The following is a 20,249-nucleotide window of genomic DNA, read 5'->3' on the forward strand; positions in this document are numbered from 1 at the left end:
TGCTGGCGACTTAGCATGGGTTGCTATCCTTGTAGCCCTCCCATCACTCCAGTAATGGCGCTCCAAAAAAAATTGAAGAACTGTATTAAATCCTTTATTAGGTACTAGCAAAACATGCGATCTTGAAGTAATGAAACTTCAAGGTTTGTTAATCATAGCTAAATCAACAAAAGATATGACATCTGTCGGTCCCCAGCTCCAATCTAAACAGCCCAGAACAAAACACGAATATGTAACTTATTCCCTTCTCTTTTAACATGCCCCTAATCATGTGACTAGTTACCATAATACACATAATAAACACCCTACACAGAATACAATGTAGATAGAAAACAAATGCACGGCTCCTACAGTGCTTGTTAGACTGCAATGATGTTTCTAGTCTGTTTTTAATATTGGAAGTGACCTGAGTAAGTTATAACATTATTTTTATAATTTATTTTCTCAAGTTTGATACTTAGTGCTTTCATGAACTGCTTTTGTCAAGATGGGACCAGTTTTAAACCACAGCTGATTTTCACCATCTGAAATAGTTTATTTTTCTAGTCGCTGATGGTTGCTCATTGGTTGATTTTTACCTCATGGACTTTTTAATCAAGTAATCCTTTCACATATCATGGCCTTTGATATGAATGGGCCATTCAAGTGAATCAGCATTGCTTACTTAGTTCAGGGATTCACAACCTGGGGCCCACGGGCTTCTCAGTTAATGGTTGGGGTCCCTGGTATAGAAAAGGTCAGTAAGCCCTGGCATAGTAGACTATTACTTGTGATTCATTTGGTTAACTTTCAAGGTTCGATGGCCTCTGTCGATCAGAGTTGACCATGGATATTGCAGCCTACCAGTCTAAAATATGGAGATCAAGCTATTGCCCATGTAGCAAGCTCCCCCTCTCCACATAACTGATGAACCCAAAGGAACAGCCAAGACTGATGTGGTTTGGCACCAGAAGCATCGGAGGACTTGCCAGTCAGCATTGAACTCAATGTAGGACTGCCTTAAGGACTCCAGCTCTGGACTTTTCCCTGAGGGTTTACTCCCAAAGCCTTCCCCATGAGTGAGTGTAGCTGCAAAGCAGAGGAGGTTTGATATCAGTGTTGTCCTCTAGATGAGCTGCCAGCAACAGCTGATGAGCCCCATCTGTCCAAAGCGACTGGTTTTAAGGTGCCAGTAACACGCCTTTGCCCCTTCTCCTGTCAGTAGGAATGGTTCGGCCGGGCTTAGTAGCTAAGCCATGCATGAAGGGCAGGAGCTGGACTTGGTTGTCAGAGGCTATTTGAGGTACACAACATTGGGAGCACATTCTAAGAACTTGCCAATTTCATCCCATTATTTTAATCAAAAATGACCAGTGCCATGCATTTTTCAATCCTACCCTCAGTGTACCCATATCAGAAGAAATAAAAATCAGCAAGAGCATTTCCCTAACTAGTTCAATTCCCAAGAAGCCAGGCAGGCAACAGAAGCAAGACGTTTAATTACATAGATACCACATAGGACATCAGAGCAGAATTAGGCCATTTGGCCCATCAGGACTGCCCAACCATGCTTAAATTTGATTAAGTTGTATATTGCTACCCAAAGCAAAACTGGAAGTAATGTTTTGAAAAAATCTGGAGCAGCATAAATGATTATGAATTTACAAACAATCCTTAGAAAATTTCTAAGCAGAAAGTTTATTATTCTCAAATTTCAACTTTTCCTTTCTTAAAATGAGAAAAGTGAAAGCTGTATCACATGATTTCTTTAAAAAAGGAATGGTGTAATGACATTTACCTTGGATTTTGTGGGAAGTCTTGTGGCTCAGTTGATCAAAGCAGCAAACTATTCAAATTACATGTGAAATGGTCAGCAATTGTAGCTAGTATGGATTTCTGCCTGTGTGGTGTTCGACACGCTGCGATGAACTTCAGTGACCTAGTGCCACTGACAGGGAAATCAATGGAGACAGCGGAATAACTTCTAACCCTACAGCCAAGAAAGTCAAAACACTAGAATAATTTTCTTTATGCAGATAGGATCAATCAAGTCCATATGATTTTAAATGTTCAGAATCTGAATCAGAATCGTCTTATATGAGGGGAATGTTCAGTCATTACGTTACACTTAGGGCCATCCTCCTCAAAAACATCATACAGTCTGGAGAGAAACTAAGTGAAAAAAAAAGCTCAAAAATAGCAGCTCGTACTTTACAAGTTTCAATGATGCATTTGTCATTTCTTGATGTCTCTCCCTTTGTAAATGTTATCATGCTACAGCTGTCTTGCTCTTTAATTTCTGTGCATGTTTATGTAGCTGGCGCCACATTTTCTTGGCACAGTCTTCATCTGCCACAATCTACCTCTTTTCTAATGGGTGGCATCATCACCCTGGGCAGAGTCTGACTCTTCCCACCAAATCTACGCCTCTCACTATTAATAGCTGTAGCAATGTCTCCCACCAGATACGAGCCATCTCAGCTGGAAAAAAAAGATACTTGGCCTCCTATCAGTCTAATCATGTACAAGGAAGGAAAATATTTACAATACTGACTCCAGAACTGAGTAGAAGCCAAAGAACTCTGATGCACACTTATTTCCTCCCTGTAATATGCATTTCAAGTCTTCAAGTGTTTTTCTTTTAACACTTCTCAGAAGTAGATCCTAAAATGTGGAACAACAGCTGAAAGGCTTAATTATTATTTCTGCTGATTTTAACAATACTTTGAGTAAATGGCAGCTAATTGGGTAATTGCAAACTGATCGACTTCTTCAGTAAAGCTGCAATGTACAGAAAAAATGCAGGCTTAAATACTTACTCTTTTACCATACATTTTATTTTCATTCACCTCTAGGCATGTGACAAAAAGTGGTACCTTACATTTCACAGAACCAGAATGTCGTAAAGTTTAAATAAATAAAGCATAAATACTCATGAATTGCAAGAATGAACAGCATTATGGCTTGTTATTTCTGACAGAACATGCATGCAAGGATACCTTCTTCAACTATGACCGTTTAAAAAAAAACATATATATCTAAGACAGGAAAGTTTTTATAACCAGCAAACAGACTGACAAGAAAATGAAAGTTTCTATCATTATTATTCTCTTAAAACTCCCATTCTATTTGACTGACTTTGTTATGATTTAGGCTTCTTTATTTTCATTACATATTTGATTTTTAAAAAATTGTCTTCTGATGCTCAGCGTGATACCATCTGGAGCATATGCAAGTGATTAGAGTTCAGACACTGGAGTGATTTTTCTGTGACGAATGTTCAAGTGCAAATCACTGGGGCAGAAACAGAAGAACGTTATACATCAAACTTGCTGCATATACAGTCATCTCAAATAATCAACAACAAGCATTTAGAAAGGTTTGGCAGAGCCCTTTACCTGTGAGATCTTTGATATAGAAGCTACCATGGCTTTGGAAAGTGTGATGGCAGTATTTCAATTGATCTTCTTGTTGCTGCTGGTAAGATCTTTGATGTAAAGGCTACTACTAGAGGATTAGTAAATAATAGTGGCTTTTCCAAGTATGATGTTAGCATTTGAGGTTAGTTTCTCATTGCTGCCATCAGAACCCAAGTCGCAATGTTCAAAAACAGCTTCTTCTCCATTGCTATCACGTTCTTGAACCAAGCTGTGCAACTTTAATCCTACCTCACACTTCACTTCCCTTGCGCTAAAGTTGTCAGGTTTACTTCCATTTATTTTGTTTTAAAAATTATGTATAATTTTTGTCAATTTAAGTTATGCACTTTATTTCGAATGTTTGTAATGTGCTACTGTTACAAAAAGATCATCTTCAAGGTATGTAAGCCTATGGCATAAACCAGGATCAGAATCAGAATCAGATTTACTGTCACTGACATATTTCATGAAATGTATTGTTCTGAGGCAGCAGTACAGTGCAATACTATAAATTAAAATAACAATTTAAAAATATATTTAAGTTAATTAAGTAGTGCTAAAAGATAGCAAAGATAGTGAGATAGTGTTATGGGTTCATTGCCTGTTCAGAAATCTGATGGCAGAGGAGTAGAAGCTGCTCTTCAAGCATTGAGAACACACCTTCAGGCTTGTACCTCCTCTTTGATGGTAATGATGAGAAGAGGGCATGTATTGGGTGGTGGACTTGAAAGCCTGAAGACGATTGTTGGGGAGAAAAAAGGATTAAAGGGACTTGGCAGTGTCATTAGAAGGAATGATTCAAGTTAATCTTGGAGCATTGGAGTGTCCGAGCAAGATTGGATGAGAAAGAAAAGGTGACGATTGACAGCAGTCCTCAGGAATCATTAGGAGCAGGATTACTGTGATTTGGCACTCTGGTATTTGATTACAAGAGGAGCATCACTTCAGTCACTCTTCTCTCACGGTTACCACAAGAGCAGATAATCCTGTCTCCTCCACCATCAGTTTTCCCGAACCTCTCCCTTCAAGCATTGCTCAGAGACGGAACAATTGCAACTTTCCTGACGAGCAACTGAAGTAGCCCCACACACTAATGGTTAATTTAGTAAAACGAGTGATGCTTTAATGGTTAACTGAATTTTCTTCAACCTTCTTTTCATCATGTTTCCTGTTCAAGCCAGCCTGGGATGATGATCTGACCTAAACTCTTCAATTTTGCTTCACATTGAGGGAGTGGGAGGTCCAATTTAAATAGGTAACATATGGTTAATATCACTTTCCTCATTCCTTTGATAATCTATCACTTTCCCTGGTGTTCCAGAGCCTTCTTTCCACCAGCCCCTATCCTCCCCCTCATCCCACCCCACATCACCACCCCAATCACTGAAATGAGATGCTATTGAAAATTTCAGACCTTAAACTCACAACTTTCTGGCTGGATCGGAGTCAATTAATTAACAGCTGAAACTGTTCTGTGTTAGGCAAAATGAGCATCTTAATCACAATTTTCCTATAATTAGTGCTATTTAAGAAAGAACATAAAGTACAAAATGTTTTTACAACCTTGATCCTTATAAACAGTAGTGAAAAATGTTCCCACTTTCCTCCGAGAAATAAATTACAATACTGATTGCAACATTCATTTTTCATCCAAGCCATCATGTGTTTTTCAAGTCACATATGGGGCCAAGATTATTAAAATCTGGAGCCTGTCAGTTCCAGGTCACACATATGTGCTTATAGAGGTTACACAAATAGTAATTTTTAAGAAAAATACAGAGGAAATTAAAGGCCCTGTCCCATCATTTCATAATTTGACTTCTGTCTTACAGCACAAGAAATGGTTTCTGGAATGTACAGCCAGCCGTTTTCTCTACTCTCCACTTTTACACGTTCAACCCTTCCATTTGGTCAGGAAGGCAAGCCGAATTTTTTCCTGCCAACGCCACTGTCACTAATCACGCCAAGGACAAGACAAGCTTCTAAAATCTCCCCTCACAAACAACAACATGGATTCTGCCAATACTTCTCACTCCATCAGTGAAGCAGCCAGCGTTATCAAACTCCCCACCCACTTAGACATTCTATCTTCTCCCCTCTTCCATCGGGCAGAAGACACCAAGCCTGAAAGTATAGCTCAAGGATAGCTTCTACCTGGCTCTTATAAGGCTATTAATTAGTTCCCTGGTATGATAAATTGGACTCTTGACCTCACACTGTTATGATCTTGCACTTGATTATTTATCTGCTCTGAACTTTTTCTTTTACTGTTAAACTTTAACCTGCATTGTTATTGTTTTATTTTGCTTTAGCTCAGTTCACTATGTCATGAATTGATCTGTACGAACAAGTTTTGCACTGTTATATTATTGTACATATGACAATAATAAACCACAACTAATAGTAATTCCAATTCCTCCCCATCCATTACATTATGAGAATGGGCAAGTGCAAATGTGCTGCTTGGGGTTTCGATATACTCTACTGATACATTATACAGAGTATTGTCTTCACCTTCTGAGACAGTCCCTTGGGATTGAGGACAATCTGCTGGCACTTCAGTTTTGTGGATTCTAAGATGACTGATGAGTCCAATATAGGAACAGCAATGTTTTCCACAGAGGAGGAGTGTGGTGACTCGTAGGAAATTTGTTCTGTGCACAGAACTTCTCTGTACTCTGGAGGCATGGACTCAAGGTTCTCAGTACCATCTGGAATATTCCTTCTCTCTCCACTTTGTGTGGTCCTGGGCTGAGGATTTCCATGAAACAGTGAGAATTATCCTTTTTTGTAACAGGCTTTGAGCACCTCCATGAATATCTCGCTCCATCTGTCTGTCAACTCTCTGGAACTGGGCTCAAATTGGAAGCCTGTTTCAGGAATCTAGTGCTGACTATATCAGCAATGGAGGGAGCCAATTTGTGACCTCGATACTGGGAATCGATCATTTGGTATTGATACAGGGTATTGATCATTCGGGAACTCATTTTAAACATTAAGCTGTTTCCCCCGAAACTTATCCTTTAGTTATACAGGGAAAATCTTAATTCCATTCTGATAACATATATTAAGATCTTTTTCATATCCTGAACCATGGAGCTGCCATATTCTTAGATATCCCGGATTCTACTCTACCATGTTGCTTCAGTAGGTTCTCTGAGGTAAGTCAATAAATCTCCACAATGAAGTCAGAAATATCACAGGTTTGAGGCTTTACTACCTCAATCTTCCCTCTGATTGATTGCCGGATGGCCTCTGACCTCTCAACTAACATGCTAATGCATCGGTCGACAGCATTCACTTGTCCGTGTTTTCTTACTTGCATATTAAAGCATACGTTGAAATGCATAATTTGCATTAACAAACAACATAACCAAGGATGTGCTGGGGGGCCAGCCCACATTCCAGCACCAACAGAGCATCCCCACAATGTTCCACAGACAACACAAGCAACAACGCCACCGGCAAAACAAATAACAACAGCAAAACAAGCCCCTTTCCCACCCTGACACTCACCCACTCATACACACAGACAGACCTCCAGCCCCAGGCCAGACCACCTCTGGGCTTCCACTTCTCGTCCCCGGGTCTCAGACTCACTGCCGACTTCGGACTTTACTCCAAGATTTGCAGCACTGGTTTTTGCTCTAGGCCTCAACTTCTGGGCTCGCACGACCTCTGACTGCCCGTTATATTTTTCCAAAGGAATTAGCACCGATGCACTCCAGAATAAATTCTGTCCCGCCCTGCTGCTTGCAACACATTCACATCACCCAAATAAATCTGATTCTGAACATTTAGTTGGGCGACTTAAAACTTTCAGTCATCAGTAGATAATAGGCATACTCCAGCATACTCAGGTCAATAGTCACATACATGTTGTCAGCACCCCTTTCCTTAAGCACACAAAATCCAACAGCTTTATTTACTAATCTGTCTATTCAGGGTAGATGCCAGATTGTTCCTCACTTTACATACACTGTTGAAAGACATTGTCACACTTTACACTTCAACATTAGACCCTTGATTGCTCACTTTCTGTCCTCAAACATGCCACTGATGTTCCAGCTACTAACATTACAGGGTGTGAATGCACTCGGCTAATTACAAGATCAGTGGTGTGCATGCTGTCAAGTCAGGTGCCAACTGCAAATTTAGGTAAAAGACTTGCTTTGGCAACTGGTCATACTAAACAAGATTAAAGTCACCAGCAAGTAAAGGATTAGCAAACTCAGCATCCTGGAAAGATTATCACTTCTTAATGAATCATATTCACATCATCCCTCGAGGTGTGAATGATTTCAAAAATATGTACGCAGTAAAAGCCAAAATTAATCCCATAATCCTATTCATACTAGGAAGTGGCACTCCCTAGCAACAGTCCAATGTTACATATTTGATTTAATCTTTGTTATTATTTCTTTTTACATTACTTGAAAAGATAATGCATCATTGCCAGTAGTACATACAAATGATTATTTTCTCCCTGAAGAAAGCGAATAAAAATCCCACGCATTCCTTTTGGCAAGGTGTTACCAACACGAGGATAGCTATAGATATACATCAGATGAAAAGAGGATTCATTGAGTCTCATGGAGCAGAGGTAAATTCTCTTCTTCTTTCTACTTAATGCAGTGATTTCAACATGTGCAAACCGGGCAGCATTCCCCATGGAATACTATTGTAATAAAAAGTTAAAATAATTTCAATTTTGCTTCTAAAAAGCACTAGAATAAACAAGTCTTACACTGTACGAGGGGTGATTGATAAGTTCATGGCCTAAGGTAGAAGGAGTCAATTTTAGAAAACCTAGCACATTTATTTTTCCTACATGTACACACTTAGTCCAGTGGTTGTGGAGCACACGGATCCCTTCTTTGTAGAAGTCGGCATCTTAGACTTCCAGAAGTGATCCACAGCAGGGGTGATTGATAAGTTTGTGTCCTAAGGTAGAAGGAGATGAGTTATTAACTTCAAACTTTCTGCGTTTTCACTCAAATAGTTGAACTGCACATGCATTTAACAAGAGCTGTATAACTCATCTCCTTCCACCTTTGACCACGAACTGATCAATCACCCCTGCTGTGGACTACCTGAGGTCCAAGATGCTTTCATTACATGCATGTGCAGTTCAACTTTTTGAGTGACAATGCAGAAAGTTTGAAGTTAATAACTCATTGCCTTCTACCTTAGGCCATAAACTTATCAATCACCCCTGCTGTGGATTACTTCTACAAAGAAGGGATCTGTATGCTCCACGACCGCTGAACTAAACCATAGAACGCTACAGCACAGTACAGGCCCTTCAGCCCTCCATGCTGTGCTGACCCAAATAATCCTTTTTAAAAAAGTACTAAACCCACACGACCCCATAACCCTCCATTTTTCTTTCATCCATGTGCCTGTCCAAGATGCTCTTAAATACCTCTAATGTTTTAGACTCCACCATCATCCCTCAGCCACGCATTTATCCTCCATCTCATTCTATTCCTATTCTCACTGTCGCGTGGCACAGGCAGTAATCCCAAGATTACTACCTTTAAGGTCCTGCTTTTCAACTTCCTTCCTAACTCCCTGTAGTCTTCTTTCAGTGTGTACATGTAGGAGGGGACTATGTTGAATAATAAATGTGCTAGGTTTTATCAAATTGACTCCTTCTACATTAGGCCACGAATTTATCTGTCAGCCCTCATATGTCTCCTGATGAGCTGTAGGATTAATGTTAAAAATTTGACTAGTATTCACTAACCTGACAATGTGAACCCAGTATCAACTATAATTTCAGCATAAGTACTTTCCACCAAAGCATTCAGGGGCTGTGCTCTTGCTGCCCTGAACATGGAATTCAATTTTTTTCAACTTTCAACTTTTGCCAATTGCCCTTTAGCTACCTTAAGATTGTTTCTAGGTCTGAGGAGAAGAGTTTTATTTTAGTTTAGATGAAATGAAATGTCTACTAGATATTCAGGAAATGCCTGTTATAAATTTTAAAATAAGATCTTCCCTTTGGTCATTAAATTAAAAGGATTTTAAATATATGTATTAGTCTTTACCCCAAATCAGTCATATGGCTTGCTAATTTAGATTTTCAATGTTTTAAAATATTTAAAGTTTTTCAAGTTTCCTTAAGTTTTAATAATATTAGATGATTTTAAGTTTCAGGGAATATTTAAGGTGGAGGGCAGTTCTGATTTTTAGTGTTCAGGAAAGGATCAATTTTTGCGCTTCCACAACATCCTTTTCACGCCCAAGTAAGTGCATTGCCTTACCATTGACAACTCCCATAATGTTGGCAGAATCATAAAAGATAATGAAGATAATGTGTTTTTTAAATTGAGGTGGCTTTATCGGTTTACATCACAGAGCTTTCAATATTTTTCTGGTTACTATTGCTGATATTAATATTATTTGTTTCAGGTGGTGTTCAGATCAGCTCATTTGCTGAAAGTTGTCAGTGTATTCCACATTTTGGGTAAAGGAATTTTGCCCTTACAGAGTTGATAAATTACTATCAAAAAAATTGAAAAGCAAAATAAAAATTTGTTCTGATAGAATTTATGTGAAAAAACACAGAATATTTACAGAGAACTGAACTAGTTTGCAAGGGACAGTAGTCACAGGCAGGAGGCAACTTAAGAGATTTGCTTTGGAAACTGACAAGGCATCTCTCCTAGTGATACAGTACTTGTACAACAAAACTGTATCAAACAACGTTACATCCATTTCCAATTAATTAAAATAACAACCATATCTTTTCTGCCTACAGTACAATCAGGGGCTCCATGATAGCAGAGTGGTTAGTGTGATGCTATCATAGCTTGAGGCTTCAGAGTTCAATTCTTACGTCCACCCCATGGAATGCATGGATTTTCTCCCATCCTCCTGTTCCTTCCCACAGTCCAAAGATGTACTGGGTAATTTAATTGATCATTGCAAATTGTCCCATGATTAGACGAGGGTTTATCTCAGGTTTGTCACAGTGGTGCTGCCCAATTCTGCGTTGTATATAATAAATAAATAACTTTCTTCCCTCTAGACTGCATACTTACTGAATATTATTGTAGAGAGAAAAACTTCCAGTAGGAATCTATCACCACTTATGAGATTTGATTCAATGGGAAAAGAGAGCTTGCATTGAAGAAAATTACAATATGGATGATTTTCTAGCAATGCAACCTCTCCATAGTGCAGGTACACATTGTACTTGCAAAGGATTTGTTCCATTCAGAGCTGATTCTGACAATTCTTGGTCCCAGAAATACACCAGCATATGAGCATATAGCCAGGCTTGGCTTTCAGTCTAGAATTGTAAGGAGCAGGCCAAACAGTGGTGAGCTCTTGCACTGAGACCCTGTTATTTTGGTTCTGAAATTTATCTTCCATGATATAATTTACCAAGACCAGAATACTCCTTACATGTTGGTCAATATTTCTCCCTTGAGCATTACTACCAACTGAAAAAACAGCAATTAGTCTCTCTGCTGCTGTATAAAAATTTATCAGATGACATACCTGGCTATTTACATATATGTCCCATCACTCAGATATCTTTGGACTATAGAGTTCTGATCTAAATGTACTTCTTTGTAATTAAATTGAAGTCTATATTCAGCTGGAGAAGGATGTACCAGCAGACTGCATGGGGACAGGAGGCTTCTTGCCTATTTTCCCTTCATAAAATTCAATTAAGTCTCCAGCCAGCCTTCTCCCTTTCAAATAAAATAGTCCCAGTCTACCTAATCGTTCTTTATGGCTACAATACAATGGCCTGACAAGCCTTTTGTGAGTCTTCTCTCTGCCTTCTCCTTTATGATCAGATCTTTCCTGCAGTGTGATAAACAAAGGGTTATGTAGCTGAACTCTACAGTGTTCTGGCATGATTTGTCTGTCCTTTTATTTCATTCCTCAGCCTTACAGTCTATTCCTAAACATCCGTGGGTCCATGGACAAACTCTCCAAAATTTCTCTGTCCCTTTGTACTTAGTTTATCCACATATTCTTTGCTCAGTTGTCACATTAGCCCCATATCTTGGATTTGGCTTGAAGCTTTTTAGCTACTTTTATAGTATAAATGTATTCTTCAACTCTCCTGAAATGGTGTGTTAGCTCAGGATTCTGCTGGCTTTGAACTTTGCTGCATTGCAGTAACTGAATATGATCTATACTGAGTTTACTTCAACTCCCATATTTTATTCAGCCTTTCCTAGTTCAACAGCAATCATGAAGTTGGACAGGGCAGAGGTGTGGGGATATAGAGGATTAATTTTAGGAGTGGTATTGAGAGACTTACCCTACTCTTCTGGAGACATGAGTCCAAATCATACCACGGCAACTAGCAAACCTTAATAAACCTGGAACTTTTTCAAAAAATAAACTAGTAATTAGTAATTGTGATCATGAAACAGTTAGTTTGTTATGAAAGCCCATGGGGAAAGAAATGCATCATCCTGTATACATTTGCTCCATATATGACTTTAAAGCAGCAGCCCATAGCTAACTCTCTCCATTAGTAGAAATTAGGAAGGGTAATTTTGACGTTGGTAATGATGCACTCATTGATAAATGAACGTTAAATTAAGCTCATGTCTTTCCTTTTGTTCCTCTCTGAACACATAGCTTTATTGGATTCTATTTGCCTGGAACGCTGCCTGTCTTCAGATGTTATCAAAGCACTCTATAATTCCATTGTGGCTGTGATTAATCTGAAAACTTACTCTGCAATGCCCCCAACCCCAGTTAAGCCCACTGCAGCCTGTAACCTGGTTCAATATCTACTGCGGATTGAGCAGTGTGCATTGAATATCTGCTGATACTGATCAGAAACAGTTGCCAATGCATCAGCAGTTCTTGATGTACTCTTCTTGACCAAACACTACTTTACTAGTTAGCATACTTAGGTGACTCCTTCTCATTTAAACCTGATCCACCTCCATGTATCGCACAGGGGCAGCCTCATGTTTGCAGTATTGTCCGACGTCTCCTGGAAGGCTGTCCCACCAGGAAAACAGGAGTATGAAGGACAGGGCACTCAACACAAGGTGATGTGGTGTGAAATAATTTCTGTGTAAATTTAAAAAAATCAGGTTGGATCTGACCTTTTAGAGCAGGTGTTCCCAACTTGGGTCCATGGACCCCTTGCTTAATGGTATTGCTCCATGGCATAAAAAAGGCTGTCCCCTGACTGCTGAATGCAAGTCACTACATTATTATAAAGATAATCCACATTTTAGCTAGTTATTTATTTGCCATTGTACTGTGACCGAGATAAACTATCCTTTAATCATTGAGGGTTTGTCATGTCCTATAATCCATGAAGGATTATACTTCACATTATTTTGCCTTGGGTTACTTTCTCTCTATGAAAGCAAGTAGAGATCTTACATTTTATAAGTTACAAAGATTGCAAATAACAGTTCCTTCCACGTGCTGCTCAATCCAAGTTCTTGATAATTCTTGGGCTTATAGAATGCGCTCTACTCCCAGGCAAGATATGCACAATGCAATAGGCTTGCAGGTAGAGGTTAAACCATTTCAGTAAAAGTGATTCTGGAACAAAGGAACATCTAAACACCTTTTAATCTGGGCCAGCACCATAAGCCTTCAGATACTCTTAACAGAGTCAGGTCAAGACTTGACAGGACTTTGGGAGAAGGTGTGTCTGGTATTTCTACGAGGGCTTTCAAGTGAGAGGGAGGTGGAACAACACACAAAAAAAAACCATGAATGGCCAGAAGCAATGTTTCTGCCAATCTCACATCAAATATTCAACACATCAGCATAACGCTTGGAAATTCTACCTTGTGGCCATTTCTGTGAAGTAGCAATATAATTGTACCCTAACACCAGCTGGTAGTAAGTTTACTTACAATCATTTGCTCTGCTTTACAATAATACAAAATTCACTTTCATGTCAATAAACTACAGATGTCATCTAATTCTCAGTACTGAAGTTCCATTATTGCTTTCAAAATCCCATTCCTGTCCCTTGAAGTGTTGAATGTGTTCTGTAGATTTCTAGGCCAAAGACAACATTTTCTGTGCCCCCACCTTAGAGGTCAACAAGCTGAAGTAACTTAGATGCAGCTTTATTGCTCCTTGGTGTGGGTAACTCCATGAAGTATCCAGCTTCACTGCTAAAGGTCATAGTCAAGGCCAGGTATTCATAAAATTGGTTGGAAATGGTTCTCTTTTGTCTTCCCTATTGGAAACTCTCGATCTAAGCATCTTCTGTTATTGACCAGTGAACTTCAGCAGCACATTATAAGGCTTGGATGGAGAAGTGACTGACTGAAGAGGAACTGGAATAGCTCCCAACCAAATCATAAAGTTTTACTGAAAAGGGTTAGGATGGGAACTTCAGCCTCAGAACTATTGAAGGATTGTTTGTTTATTTATTTATTATTTCATTTTCTCTTCTATATTATATATTGAATTGAACTGCTGCTGCTAAGTTAACAAATTTCACGACACGTGCTGGTGGTAATAAACTTGATTCTGATTCTGTATCAGAGTTGCCAGGAGAGACCCGGGAAGGGCTGGTAATGTAGTGAGGTTTGCATGTGCATGCAGTCAGAGTGAGGTGTTTAGAGTCATAGCATCCAACAGCAGATAAACAGGCTCTTCAGACCAAATAACTAGTCCATGCAAGCCAAGTTTCCCATCTCAGTTAGTCCCATTTGCCTGATCATTACTTAACTCCTCATCAAGGTGCTTGGCCCTCAGTGTGGAGTCCTTTGGCTAGAGACAATGGATTTTATTCAGACAGGGTAAAAGATGCCAGTCAACGTGTGAATAGAATCCTTGAGGACTAGAAACATAGGCAGAATAAAGATGAAGATCAACAGGCAGTCAGTTTATGAATACCAGGCAATAGACTATGAATGAGCCCATCAACATAATTATATATAAGCATGTGGTCCCATCAAGGTAACAAGGGGTGCTTGCTCCGTTTCTCAGGCTTGTGTACATGTCAACGGGAAGGGTCGGATGTTTACCCATCCAGTCTTGGTGATATCCATTTGTTTGATGGCAATCCTTGTCACTGCTTCAAATGTCTGAAATACTATGCACTCTAACTCTTGGGGAGGATCTCAACAGAATACACCTGCATCCTTAACCAAGTAAAAGCTTGTTACATCTACAGCTCCCATCACTGAGTGACAACTTAATCCATGACAATGCAAGCTAGGCTTATTTTAGCATAAGGAAGGCCTTCCATATTTTTGCTGTGCCTCTGCCATTTTCCAGACTTCTCCCATTCTTTCCCCAGCAGCCTGAGTTATCCAATGCACTGCCACTGGTTACATCTTCAACATTTTGGAAAAGTTACTGACGATGCATCGCCGTCCTTGATGGCTAACTTGGTGGTTCCAAAAACTTTTCTGGTGGTTAGCCTTCAACTAAATTGCAAACACAAGCAATGTTATAAGACTTGCCATTGATACAGCTTACTATGTGAAATGTTTCGATCACTAGAGCATTTGGCTTACGGACCCAGTTAACCTTTGGTGATATCTGTATGGAATTTGTATGTTCTCCTTTTAACCACATATGCTTACTCCTACATTGCAAAGTCATGCAGGTTGATATTCTCTCCATCAATTGCTCTGGATGAGAGTGGTTAGTTGATAGAATCCTAGGGAGAATAGGTTTCAGGAAAAACTAGTGCAGAATAGGATAGCATGAACGCAGTGAGAGAGAGAGACAATGCTGATTAAATATTCATCTGGGGTTTCTGGATTGTGGGTGCGAAGAAGGAGGTGTTTGAAAATTAGATGTAATTCAAAGGAAGCATAGTAGATACATTTGTAACTATAGAATTGTCCTGGTGTTAACTTTGACCTTTAGCATTTAGAAATGTCATGCAATATTGGGTCGGGCCCACCTCTTCTTCCAAGAGTTTCTCCAGTATGATGCCTGCTGCTTGTTTTTCTGAATAAAGGCTACTATATCCACTAGCTTCCGCTCTCTCTGGTGACTTTGTTCATAGTCACAACACACCGGGTTCAAGATATGAAGCGGCTGACAACGGGCTATCACTCAATTTATATTATTGCACAAATCAGTATTGACCCCACTAAGGTAGAGGAGTGGGACATAGCAGTGTAAACGTGTCTCAGGCTTCCAGAATCCAAACAAGAAGCACTTTAAACGAAGCTTGCCTATCAACCACTCCTTAAGCTACAAAATCCTGGCAAGCCCTCTAATTATATCATGAGTGAGGGAGGCATTGCTTTTCACATAAGGAGACAAGTATTTTCATTTCACAGTCTTTTAAAGTGAACAATCACCTTGAATAACCAACTACAGTTTTAAGAGCTCAATATGCAACAAAAAACACCTCAATCTGGCAGAATTCTTTTACTAGGGAATTAACCTAAAATCAAAGAAAGTCATTCAAAGGCCCCTCATTATTTATGACACATATGGCTAAAAGAAAACTATTACAGAATGACTGTAATGTCTAAAGATGATGAAAGGCATTGATTGTGTGGATAGTCAGAGGCATTTTCCCAGGGCTGAAATGGCTAGCATGCGAGGGCACAGTTTTAAGGTGCTTGGAAGTAGGTACAGAGGAGATGTCAGGGTTGAGTATTTTACGCAGAGAGTTCTAAGTGCATGAAATGGGCTGCTGACAACGGTGGTAGAGGCGGATACAATAGGGTCTTTTAAGAGACTCTCAGATAGGTACATGGAGCTTAGAAAAATAGAGGGCTAAGGGTAACCCTAAGTAATTTCTAATGTACATACATATTCAGCACAGCATTGTGGGCTGAAGGGCCTGTATTGTGCTGCAGATTTTCTATGTTTCTATGACTCTCAACAATAAATGTTACTTTAATATATTTTACAAATAAAACATTTTAATATGTTTTTTAATCAAATCTGATCTAGGGAAGAAGTTAATAACCTCATATACCCTTTTATGTAATTTTCCTCTCACTTAACAGTTGTGGTGAACTACATATACCTGTCTGGACACGCCCCTCTGCTGACTGCTCCTCTGGCTCCTCTCACAGACCCCTGTATAAAGGCGATTGGAGGCACTGCTCCTCCCTCAGTCTCCAGGATGTTGTGTGCTGGTCTCTTGCTGCTAATAAAAGCTTTTCGTTCACCTCCCGTCTCCGAGAGTTATTGATGGTGCATCAACAGTGCACCAAATAATTGAAATAAATTGAATTATTTAGAGCGGATCAAACACAAAGTTCAAAGTTCAACAAATTTATTATCAAAGTACATACTGTATGTGTCACCATATACAACCCTGAGACTTGTTTTTGTTTAATTGTGGGTATACTCAGTAAATCAAGGAAACATAATAGAATCAATGGAAGGTCACAACAGGACGAATAAACAACCAACGTACAAAAGAAAGCAAACCGCAAATACAAAAAACAAAAATAAAAAATAAACAACTAAGCAATAAATACTGAGAACATGAGATGAGGAGTCCTTGAAAGTGAGTGTAACTGCAATTCTTGTACCTCCTATACATTGTTAAAATGCCAATATTCATTGTTGCATTTATATTTTCATAAAGGCTTAGAAAGGCAGCACTGTCATCTTTTCAGTTCGCTCATTAATGCCTCAATGTCATGTTCACATCTAATGAATAGAAAAGAACATTATCAGGATAGGTATTAAATAGAAGCCCACGGCTAATAGGACAGAGTATAGTGGCACTAATGCTAATGAGTCCTGATTGTGAATTTTGGTTATTAGGCTATTAAGCCCATATCCAAATTAATGTTGATGTCTAACAAACATACATTTCAGCAGATTTATTTCATTAATTCAGACATAATGTGGCTAATGAAATGAATATTGTGTCTTGAAAATTAACTTCATTATCAGTTCGGGTGCTTGAATATTTAAGAATTTTCCATCGTCGAAAAGTTACAATCTGCACTGTATTTAAATAAAAAACCAAAACATTAAAACGCTGGCAACTTTTGTAAGACACAAATAAAGGAAAGTAGCTGTGCAAAAGTTCTTTTGAAAGACTTTTCCTGAGACTGTTTTCCAAAACAAGACACAAACTTCACAGTTCAAGAGGTCCTCAGGCTGCTTACAACCTCCTTAGATATTGTGTGTGGTCTACAGCAGAATATGGCACAAAGGCATTTGTGTGCAATTGATGCTGTTTGACATTATCAAATAAATTGTCTGTTTGTTCATTCCAAACTCTTCAGTCTTATATTTGATCAAAGTCGTATGTCTTTCATTTAAAACATGCTCATGAGTAAATAGATCAAGAAAACCCAGAAATTTAACTATGTTTTTATCACCCTCAAGTTGTGGGGATGAGCGTTCACATGAATGGGTGATCTGTGTATGATGTGTGAAGTGTGTGGGTGTATACATGCATCCTTTAGAACTATTATGTATAAAATTGGCTGGCTGTGACACAGAATAGAATGAATACCTATCTGACTAGATTGGAAGCAATGAAAAGAAAAACTAATGCTAACTATAACTTACTATTTTAATATTAACTAACACTTTTGATGCAATAAAATTTCTATAGAACAATTAGAAAGACAATATTTTCATGCTGAAGACATTGGCACCCCCATGACTATTCTCAGTTCAGGGCCACAATCTTGTATAGCGTGATCTAAATTAATTATAGGCATGTCAGGGAATAAAGAATAATACTCAAGTAATGAATGAAATCATCTTATTTGAGGGTTGCTGCAGTGGTTCAGATGGTAGAGCCATCGGCTCACAGCGTTAGTTCCGTGCTCTTTGCCATGCAATTGTGTGAGATTTGTCTCAGTGTTCCAGTTTCTTCTCACATCCCACCAAACTGTGGTTTGTTAAGCCATTTGACCACTGTAAATCATTAAGGACATACCCTGTTCTCATTGTTACCATCGGGAAGGAGGTACAGGAGTCCAAAGGGATGCACTCAATAATTCAGAAACAGCTTCTTTCCCTCTGCCATCTGATTTCTGAATGGACATTAAACCCATGAACCCCCTCACTACTTTTGTTATTTTTATTTTTGCAATGCTTATTTAATATATACACTTACTGTAATTCTCTGCTTTATTCTCTAATATTATGTATTGCATTGTATTGCTGCCACAAAAACAACACATTTCACAACATATGCCGGTGATACTAAACCCAGTTCTGATAAATTGTACCAGTGTGTGAATGAGTGGTGGAATCTGGGGCGGGGGGGGGGGGGTTAGATGGGAATATAGGAAGAATAAACACTGGAATTAATATAGGATTGGTTGATGATTGGCTAACTTCTATATGATATGCCTCTATGGGTGTATGAAGGTCATTTTCATGATATTAATATGTAAGAGACATGTGTTTAAACAGGCATATAAACAGGAAGGGAATGGAGGGATGCAGACCATGCACAGGCTGGTAGATTTAGCTTGGATTGACATCATGGTCAGCAAAAACGTTAAGGGCCAAAGGGCTTATTCCTGTTCTGCACTGTTCTATGTTACCTACAAATTCAGAGATGACCAGTAAGCAAGTGCTCAGGAGTCCCAGAGTGCTTGTTTCTCAATGTGTATGTTCACATAAAATTCAACTTCACCTTCAGAGTGATGCCATTTGCTGATCCGAGAGATGCACACTCAAAATACTGGCCATTCTTAATCCCATAGTTTCCCTCAGGGCAAAAGGTTAATGGATAATGAAAATATGATGCTTCTGTGAAACGGGGCAAGAAGAAAGAGGTTCACTTGAGGTGGGGGTGGTGTAATGTCACAACATTGAGGAAACAGACGTGGTGATGAGAGAAAGGGATACCTTCTACAAGGTTAGATTCTCTGTCACAGTGAAAGGCTGATATTAGAGATGGTGGTGTTGTTTCAGGTTTGGGTCCTGGGTGCTTCTGTTTTCTCTTCCACTTATTTGAGATAGAGCAGAGCTTTGGTTTAAAATGAGAAAATACTGTCTATTTCCAAAGCCTCGATGGATTTCACTGGGATTCAGTAAAACCACTTCATATGGAAGCAAAAATTCAAGACAGCAAGTACTCAATAGCAACAAGCAACAGAGTTATGTCTTGAATGCTAGCAGAAAGATTTATTTATGAAACAACAATATGCTCTTGCACTCATTGCCATTTCACCAAATCCTTTCAATTGGAAGCTGAACTTGTTTCTGCCTGTGCAGGTAGATACTAAATGATATTAACCATGGAACTAGATTGATATTGCAAAGGAGTTTTGGGGAGATCTATAAAAGGCGTTCTTTAAAAATATGGCTTGTCCCTTTGGAAAAACATAGAAGTAAGAACAGTCATTTGTCCCTTTGAGCCTGTATATCCAGTTACCAACATCGTGCTTGATTAGAGACTAATCTATAAAATCCTGCCTTTGCCCAAAAGTTTACATTAAAAAAAAAACAATTAATGTTTCAGGTTTTGACTCTGTTTTGAAGAAACATTAATTACTTTTCTCTTCACAGATGTTCCCTGACCTGTTGAATGTTTCCAGCATTTGCTGGTTGTATTTTACATTGGCAAAAGTTTATGTAGGCTTGCAACATGAATGCTGGTGTCAGGATCAACACTCAAAAGATACTTATTGCTTTGTCAGATGGCCTGTCCCACCACGGTTGTAAAAATATCACCTCTAGCTGCTTAAGCCAGTGAGTATCAAGAACTCACAAAACTTCACATTCTGAAAGATATGGCCAACCAAGGAGAAAGGAATCAAGGGACACCAAAGGCATTCCGTGTGGTCATGCCCCACATTTGGTTTCGAGATATATTACAAATTGCCCCTAAATGCGGTTTCAAAAACTGGGATTCATGTAGGATCATCCTTATGTAGCCAATTGTGGCAAGCTCTCTTGCAATGGGTGTGAGGGTGA

At 39.0% G+C, this 20,249-nt stretch overlaps 1 protein-coding gene across 1 annotated transcript in view; it reads right to left on the bottom strand.

Annotated features, from left to right (window-relative positions):
• Positions 1-2,846: 2,846 nt before the first annotated feature.
• LOC132404203 (plectin-like) overlaps positions 2,847-20,249 on the bottom strand; it is a 62,470-nt gene continuing 45,067 nt past the window's right edge. Inside the window, exon 5 of the mRNA XM_059988294.1 lies at positions 2,847-3,273. The gene's annotated coding sequence lies outside the window, so the exon portion shown is untranslated. The remainder of the gene's footprint in view (positions 3,274-20,249) is intronic.

Source organism: Hypanus sabinus, chromosome 13 (assembly GCF_030144855.1).
Source record: "Hypanus sabinus isolate sHypSab1 chromosome 13, sHypSab1.hap1, whole genome shotgun sequence".
Classification (NCBI taxonomy): domain Eukaryota; kingdom Metazoa; phylum Chordata; class Chondrichthyes; order Myliobatiformes; family Dasyatidae; genus Hypanus; species Hypanus sabinus.